General features: G+C 37.1%; 2 long non-coding RNA genes across 2 annotated transcripts; both read left to right on the top strand.

The window, feature by feature from the left end:
* The first annotated feature begins 177 nt into the window (after nt 1–177).
* Nucleotides 178–2588, top strand: LOC141485787 (uncharacterized). Its single transcript, XR_012467455.1, has 2 exons — nt 178–274; nt 1655–2588. It is a non-coding gene; the product is annotated as an uncharacterized lncRNA (long non-coding RNA).
* A 3311-nt stretch (nt 2589–5899) lies between these two features.
* On the top strand, nt 5900–7126 carry LOC141485793 (uncharacterized). The gene is made up of 2 exons (XR_012467461.1): nt 5900–6098; nt 6169–7126. It is a non-coding gene; the product is annotated as an uncharacterized lncRNA (long non-coding RNA).
* Nucleotides 7127–8002: the final 876 nt, after the last annotated feature.

Genomic DNA, 8002 nt, shown 5'->3' with positions numbered 1-8002 from the left:
CTCCATTTCTCCATGAAAGCCATTTTTCAATACATTCCTTTCCCGAATATTCATGAGGGAATACTATACATTCTGCACCCATCACTTCAACTATTCGAATTGATACTTCATGTATTGCTCGATGAACTGCAGTTCGACTCAAACTGCAAAAAAGTTTCCTCACCAACACCCTTTATAGCTATATCGCCAGCTTACAGTAGGTCGAGAGAATGAATTCATCTACATAGGCATAAAAGCATATATCCTACACTAATATTCTTCCCCTTTTGGGCAGGTTTGAAGAACATAAATCTTTGTTGAGATAATAGATCAAGCATCAAAAATCTAGTCTCTGATAAGTTATTTGTCCCTATCTTAATAACAAGCTTAATATGTGTGTGTGTGGTCTCCTCAAGTGGCTTGCAGAACAAGAATGGTTTTAGAGTTACAAACTTAGGTCTGCAGTGCTCTGTCCGTACAACAATTGTGATCGGTACAACAGCATTTAACTACTAACTACTGCTACTACTGTATTAGGCATTCATGCAAGATGTCTAGTCTTATAGCAATACTAACACGAGAAAGCGGTATTCAGATGAAAGAAAGCCTAAAATGAAACAATTCATATTAGATGGAAACGGTTCACTGGAAGTGATGTCCGGGACGATACGTCTGGAGTCTGGACAGAATGATCAAGCTCATTCTCTGAATATATGAGTTGTCTCGTTGATAAATATCAACTCGCCTGTAGTGTCGTGTGGCCTATAGGTTTACTTTTGTCCCAAGAAGCCAAAATTCAAATCAGTAAGATTCTGTACTCCATAAGCAATTGAATCCAACAAGTGAGTTGAATGTTTTACCAGCATCCAAATGCCAAGAATAAAAATTTCCTATTCTTATAAAAGATGATAATACTTGATTAATCCGAAAAATCGAGAAGTTTAGACATAAACTCGAAAATTAGCAAATGGCTACCAAAAGTATCACAACAAATTTTGAATTTCGGCGGCAAGACATTCACGGAACCAAAGTCGTCAATTCACCGTTCCGTGTTCCGTCGGAGCACGGAATCCTTAAAGGGATTCGAATATGTGTTCGAATATAATTAATGCGTTCGAATATATCCTTGTATAGTTGTTTGCAAAAACGGGAAATTAACTGTAAACGGTAACCGATCGAATCAAACTCGAATCCAGTTAAAATATTCATAATTCCTTTCCCTAACATCTACACCTTTCTCAGTTGATTCCAAATTTGTTAACAAATCCCTTGATTTATCTGTCAGTTTATAAATTTTATTCAACCGTTATTATAGGACTCCCCCTATAATACTGGCAGGGCAGGGCAGGGAGCCTTGAGCTCCTGAGGCCACGAAGTTTCAAATGTGAGAAGATTTCACTTTTCTAATTGTAAACAATACCAAAATGTTCATAAGATATAAATTATATTACACCTATAGCACAAATGTTTCAATTCTAAGGGGACTTTAATGAACCCAGGCTCCCCAAGGAAAAAAGGAGGATGTCTCTTCGATACTTGAGACGTCGCTGTTTTGAAGTTATACTTTACCTTTGATATAGCTATATCGCCAGCTTACAGAAGGTTGAGAGAATGAATTCATCTACATAGGCATAAAAGCATATATCCTACACTAATATTCTTCCCCTTTGGGCAGGTTTGAAGAACATAAACCAACCGTCAACATCAAAGACTATGCCCCAGAGAGATGATGTGGAACCACCACATAAGAGACACAAAATGGACTTCCACAATGAATGTTATTCTGAATGCAGCTCAAAGCCCCCAAAACGAGGAAGAAAAATAATATATGAAAAATATTCCGTACAGAGAAGCATGTTTTTAGCGGTTGTCACTCGTCCAGATATATCATTCTCAGTGAGCAGAGTTAGCAGATATTTGGAAAATCCAGGAAAGCAGCACTGGGAAGCAGTCAAACGTATTTTCAGATACCTAAAGGGTACTAAAAGTTATGGAATTCTATACAATGGTGGGAGCAACGAATATTTAAAAGCGTATTCAGATGCAGATTTTGCAGGAGACATTGATACTAGATATTCAACAACTGGCTATGTTACTTTATTATCGGTTTGTCCAGTTACGTGGACATCTCAACGACAAAAGTGTTGCAACATCCACGACAGAATCTGAATATATTGCAGCTTGGGATGCCGCACAAGAAATAATATGGTTGAGAAGGTTGCTTAAAGAAATTGATGTTGACGTTTCGAATCCAACGGAACTTTTTGTTGATAATAGAAGTGCTATAAACTTGATGAGCTATGATGATCATCACAAACGAAAAAAATATCACTGTTGTTTACACCCAATCAGAAAACCAGTTGGCAGATATTTTAACCAAACCCTTACCACGAGAAAAATTTTCAAGAAATAGACAAGGTCTGTGGGTAACGTCTTCGAAGTGAACAAACAGTGGGAGTGTTGAAGTAATCCATGTTCACTTCATTTCGATTGATCTTGTTTTTATGATTCCTTGGAAATCGTTGTTGATTGAATGAGTTTTAATGTCATTGTTAATACATAAAATGTATCGTTTGTATATTCATGATTAAATCCTGGTTCAGTAGAGATTACAGTTCGATTTCCTACAAATTACAACACAGGTAATACTGCTGGACGATTCTATCTCTAACGCTCATTCCTTCTACAGCAAATTGTCCTCTCCATTTCTCCATGAAAGCCATTTTCAATACATTCCTTTCCCGAATATTCTGAGGAATACTATACATTCTGCACCCTCACTTCAACTATTCGAATTGATACTTCATGTATTGCTCGATGAACTGCAGTTCGACTCAAACTGCCAAAAAGTTTCCTCACCAACACCCCTTTATAGCTATATCGCCAGCTTACAGTAGGTCGAGAGAATGAATTCATCTACATAGGCATAAAAGCATATATCCTACACTAATATTCTTCCCCTTTTGGGCAGGTTTGAAGAACATAAATATTTGTTGAGATAATAGATCAAGCATCAAAAATCTAGTCTCTGATAAGTTATTTGTCCCTATCTTAATAACTGAGCTTATATGTGTGTGTGTCTCCCTCAAGGTGGCTTGCAGAACAAGAATGGTTTTAGAGTTACAAACTTAGGTCTGCAGTGCTCTGTCCGTACAACAATTGTGATCGGTACAACAGCGGTTAACTACTAACTACTGCTACTACTGTATTAGGCATTCATGCAAGGATGTCTAGTCTTATAGCAATACTAACACGAGGAAGCGGTATTCAGATGAAAGAAAGCCTAAAATGAAACAATTCATATTAGATGGAAACGGTTCACTGGAAGTGATGTCCAGGACGATACGTCTGGAGTCTGGACAGAATGATCAAGCTCATTCTCTGAATATATGAGTTGTCTCGTCGATAAATATCAACTCGCCTGTAGTGTCGTGTGGCCTATAGGTTTACTTTTGTCCCAAGAAGCCAAAATTCAAATCAGTAAGATTCTGTTCTCCATAAGCAATCGAATCCAACAAGTGAGTTGAATGTTTTACCAGCATCCAAATGCCAAGAATAAACATTTCCTATTCATATAAAAGATGATCATACTTGGTTAATCCGAAAAATCGAGAAGTTTAGACATAAATTCGAAAATTAGCAAATGGCTACCAAAAGTATCACAACAAATTTTGAATCTCGGCGGCAAGACATTCACGGAACCAAAGTCGTCAATTCACCGTTCCGTGTTCCGTCAGAGCACGGAATCCTTAAAGGGATTCGAATATGTGTTCGAATATAATTAATGCGTTCGAATATATCCTTGTGTAGTTGTTTGTCAGTGAATGAGAACTAAACGAATGACGAGGTATTAAAATATCCCAAAACTTTCAAGGAAGTATTCATTTCAGGTTTAAATAATCGTCGACCTCAAAACAGAATGAATGACAAAATGAAACCGTAACACCGTATAGGATGAAACTGCAGTAACGTTAGTTACAAATGAAAGCGGTAAAAACATAAAGAGTTTCATTTCTCTTTTTTTCATTATGATTTCCTACCACGTAGTGACGGCTACATCCACCAATCTATTAATGATTCAATATCCATCTCTTTCAGGAATAAACGATGATACGAGCCAGTGAATAGCATATCATTTGGGACCCGTCAGCACCCGCCACAGTTGAAACACGACTCCTGCAACAGTTCAAACTGGTCTTTTTCCTCAGTTGAAACTGAGCTCCCGTCAAAATTGAAACCCGTCATCCTTCACAGTCGAAACTTGGCTCCTGAGACAGTTGAAACTTAGATCACATCACAGTTTAAACTCGGCTCTGGTCACCGATCTACCATATTTTGGGGAGAATGACTGGAATATTTAATTACAGAATTATTACAATGTGTTAAAACAACGATAAAAATAAAATAAATACAACAATAAAAATTCATTGGCGCTCCGGGGCGACTTCATTGATTCCGGTGGCGCATTTGCTTTTTCAGCTGCAGGAAAACCCGGAAAAACCTGCAGCACCACATCATCTGAGAATTATTCCTGACATTTATTTTGTTGGATATCATTTCACAATGATTTTGATTTCTTCATTTTATTCAATGACTTCAATCTCGATTTTCTGACTTTAGACTTTGAATAACATGGGATCATTATCGATTATGAAAGTAATCATGATTTTTTGTGGGTTTTGTAAAATTACGTCCGAGTTCAGACAAAATAACTTTATGAAAAGTAAAGCTTCAGTCTCATACAAGTAAAAGAAGAGAATCAACATAGATGTACTTCTGTTGTATGTATGTAGTTCAATTATGAACTATTCGAAATTTATAAAGTATATAGTCATGTGAACCCATTTACATTGATCTGGTATCAAAATAGATTAGGAAAAAAATTAAAATGAGCTATTTTATATTACATGCGTATGACCTATTGGACCTCCTTTGCCATCTATCTGTGAAGGCGTGAACTATATAACCTCGACATGAAAACATTCCATAGGCACAAAATTTCTACATTTCCATTGGATCTTCATTCCAGTAAGTTCTGCTAGTCAACTCTAGGCGGCGTCCGCGTAAACTTTTCTATCAACGAATCTTATTTTAAAATTCAATAACATTGTCAACTTGATATCTATCTGTTTCAGAAATGAACGATAATACGAGCCGTTGAATAGCATATCATTTCGTAAACGAACCAATTAGAATACTCGATAGGAATACTCGGTTTCTACAATGACTCTTCTGTACTAAAAAAATTCAAGGGTTAGGAGAGGGAGTTGCGTCACAGTATAGTTTCATAATGATACCCAATGCTTTTAGTAATGTAATCGGATGTAATTTCCAAAAACGAAATCACGGAAAGAAAAAATTGATTTGGCACCTTTTTTGCCATCTGTTTGTGAGGGTACGAACTATGTAACCCCGACAATAAAACATTCCATAGCCAGAAAAATGTCTACATTTCAATTGGATCTGCATTTCAATAAGTTCAGCTGGTGAACACTAGGTGGCGTCCGCGTGAACTTCACTCTCAACAAAATAAAATTTAGACTAGATAGAGAGAGATCATAGCTCCCAGGGTAGGCCGCCAGCTTTTTAACAGTGAAGAAGGGCGTGGATAAGATGGAGGGTAGAGCGCCACCCGCTTGATCAACCCCGGAGCTTATATAGCATACAAAACGAAAACGGGAAATTAACTCTAAACGGTAACCGATCGAATCAAACTCGAATCCAGTTAAAATATTCATAATTCCTTTCCCTAACATCTACACCTTTCTCAGTTGATTCCAAATTTGTTAACGAATCCCTTGATTTACCTGTCAGTTTATAAATTTTATTCAACCTTTATCATAGGATTCCCCCTATAATACTGGCAGGGAGCCTTGAGCTCCTGAGGCCTCAAAGTTTCAAATGTGAGAAGATTTCACTTTTCTAATTGTAAACAATACCAAAATGTTCATAAGATATAAATTATATTACACCTATATAGCACAAATGTTTCAATTCTAAGGGGACTTTAATGAACCCAGGCTCCCCAAGGAAAAAAGGAGGATGTCTCTTCAATACTTGAGACGTCGCCGTTTTGAAGTTATACTTTACCTTAGATATAGCTATATCGCCAGCTTACAGTAGGTTGAGAGAATTAATTCATCTACATAGGCATATATCCTACACTAATATTCTTCCCCTTTTGGGCAGGTTTGAAGAACATAAACCAACCGTCAACATCGAAGACACCTTCAACATCAAAGACTATGCCCCAGAGAGATGATGTGGAACCATCACATAAGAGACACAAAATGGACTTCCACAATGAATGTTATTCTGAATGCAGGTCAAAGCCCCCAAAATGAGGAAGAAAAATATTATATATGAAAAATATTCCGTACAGAGAAGCTATAGGACGTCTCATGTTTTTAGCGGTTGTCACTCGTCCAGATATATCATTCTCAGTGAGCAGAGTTAGCAGATATTTGGAAAATCCAGGAAAGCAGCACTGGGAAGCAGTCAAACGTATTTTCATATACCTAAAGGGTACTAAAAGTTATGGAATTCTATACAATGGTGGGAGCAACGAATGTTTAAAAGCGTATTCAGATGCAGATTTTGCAGGAGACATTGATACTAGATATTCAACAACTGGCTATGTTACTTTATTACCAGGTTGTCCAGTTACATGGACATCTCAACGACAAAAGTGTTGCAACATCCACGACAGAATCTGAATATATTGCAGCTTGGGATGCCGCCCTAGAAATAATATGGTTGAGAAGGTTGCTTAAAGAAATTGATGTTGACGTTTCGAATCCAACGGAACTTTTTGTTGACAATAGAAGTTGGTGAGCTATAATGATCATCACAAACGAAAAAAATATCACTGTTGTTTACACCCAATCAGAAAACCAGTTGGCAGATATTTTAACCAAACCCTTACCACGAGAAAAATTTTCAAGAAATCGACAAGGTCTGTGGGTAACGTCTTCGAAGTGAACAAAGAGTGGGAGTGTTGAAGTAATCCATGTTCACTTCATTTTGATTGATCTTGTTTTTATGATTCCTTGGAAATCGTTGTTGATTGAATGAGTTTTAATGTCATTGTTAATACATAAAATGTATCGTTTGTATATTCATGATTAAAACCTGGTTCAGTAGAGTTTACAGTTCGATTTCCTACAAATTACAACAGGTAATACTGCTGGACAATTCTATCTCTAACCCTCATTCCTTCTACAGCAAATTGTCCTCTCCATTTCTCCATGAAAGCCATTTTCAATACATTCCTTTCCCGAATATTCTGAGGGAATACTATACATTCTGCACCCATCACTTCAACTATTCGAATTGATACTTCATGTATTGCTCGATGAACTGCAGTTCGACTCAAACTGCAAAAAAGTTTCCTCACCAACACCCCTTTATAGCTATATCGCCAGCTTACAGTGGGTTGAGAGAGTGAATTCATCTACATAGGCATAAAATCATATATCCTACATTAATATTCTTCCTCTTTTGGGCAGGTTTGAAGAACATAAATCTTTGTTGAGATAATAGATCAAGCATCAAAAATCTAGTCTCTGATAAGTTATTTGCCCCTATCTTAATAACTAAGCTTATATGTGTGTGTGTGTGTGTCTCCCTCAAGGTGGCTTGCAGAACAAGAATGGTTTTAGAGTTCCAAACTTAGGTCTGCAGTGCTCTGTCCGTACAACAATTATGATCGGTACAACAGCGGTTAACTAGTAACTACTGCTACTACTGTATTAGGCATTCATGCAAGGATGTCTAGTCTTATAGCAATACTAACACGAGGAAAGCCTAAAATGAAACAATTCATATTAGATGGAAACGGTTCACTGGAAGTGATGTCCAGGACGATACGTCTGGAGTCTGGACAGAATGATCAAGCTCATTCTCTGAATATATGAGTTGTCTCGTTGATAAATATCAACTCGCCTTTAGTGTCGTGTGGCCTATAGGTTTACTTTTGTTCCAAGAAGCCAAAATTCCAATCAGTAACATTCTGTTCTCCATA

The sequence above is a fragment of the Leptinotarsa decemlineata genome, unplaced genomic scaffold (genome assembly GCF_025532065.1).
Source record: "Leptinotarsa decemlineata unplaced genomic scaffold, Ldec_3_MD MMD2_tig00026336_RagTag_RagTag, whole genome shotgun sequence".
Lineage (NCBI taxonomy): Eukaryota > Metazoa > Arthropoda > Insecta > Coleoptera > Chrysomelidae > Leptinotarsa > Leptinotarsa decemlineata.
The sequence above is the reverse complement of the archived record's forward strand: the minus strand, read 5'-3'. Positions and strand labels throughout refer to the sequence as shown.